We start from the raw sequence: 934 nt of genomic DNA, 5'->3' as shown, positions 1-934 counted from the left end.
GAGAGAGAGAGAGAGAGAGAGAGAGAGAGAGAGAGAGAGAAAGAGAGAGAGAGTTTTCTTTCAGAATAACCATAGGAGTGAGTGAAAATGTTCATTACACAGTTCACTGCACAGTTTTTATTGCAGTTCTATGGAAACAGCATTAGATATCACTCACCTGAAACGGTTTCAGTTCCAGGTGCATCAGTACAATAATAATGGCCATTTAGTTCATGTGAAAAGCAATACAGAAAGACATTATAAAAAAACAGCAGAGGAAAAGAAAAGAAGTAAGTCCCCTGCCTCTACCAGTGGCATCCTCCAACTTCAACCACAATCGAACAGAAAAGGGGTACAGTGGAACTCAGATTCAACTAGAGGAGATGGAATCCCCCGGGGTTTTTTTCTTTCTTTAAAATCAATAAAAATAACCCGGATTCAACAAGCACTTAAATCTGCAAGCTCGGACTCAACGAGGTCGCTTCCAAGGCGAACAGACGTCCAGACGTGGCTTCGCTCATTTTTCTCCCCCAACAAATTTTATCTATTCCCGGAAACCATTCTTTGCACCAGCATCGTAAACCATTATTTACTTAACGCCGATTGCATGAGACCAATCAGCGGCCTTCTAACATACCAACACAGGCGTTGTTAGCATGCGTGTGTCAGGTTCGGATGGGCGGCCTGCACACATATGACTGTGTGTGCGTGTCGGGGCGCATCAGCGGTCTGGCCGTGGAACGGCACAGATACAAACGTGTCAAAGTCTTCCTTTTTCCCCGGCAACTGATCCTTATTATGATGATAAGCTAGTCTTGACATAGACCTACGTGATGAATTGTGCGCTGGTCTATGAAATCTAAAGTTGCCGTATGCTAGGCTCTACACAGCAACACAACTTTTTGACAAACAATCAAGATGACACAGGCGTGCATTTGGACGAATCGGTTTGGGG

This window comes from Aplysia californica, unplaced genomic scaffold (assembly GCF_000002075.1).
Source record: "Aplysia californica isolate F4 #8 unplaced genomic scaffold, AplCal3.0 scaffold00129, whole genome shotgun sequence".
In the NCBI taxonomy this organism is placed as follows: Eukaryota; Metazoa; Mollusca; class Gastropoda; order Aplysiida; family Aplysiidae; genus Aplysia; species Aplysia californica.
This window is presented reverse-complemented; position numbering follows the sequence as displayed.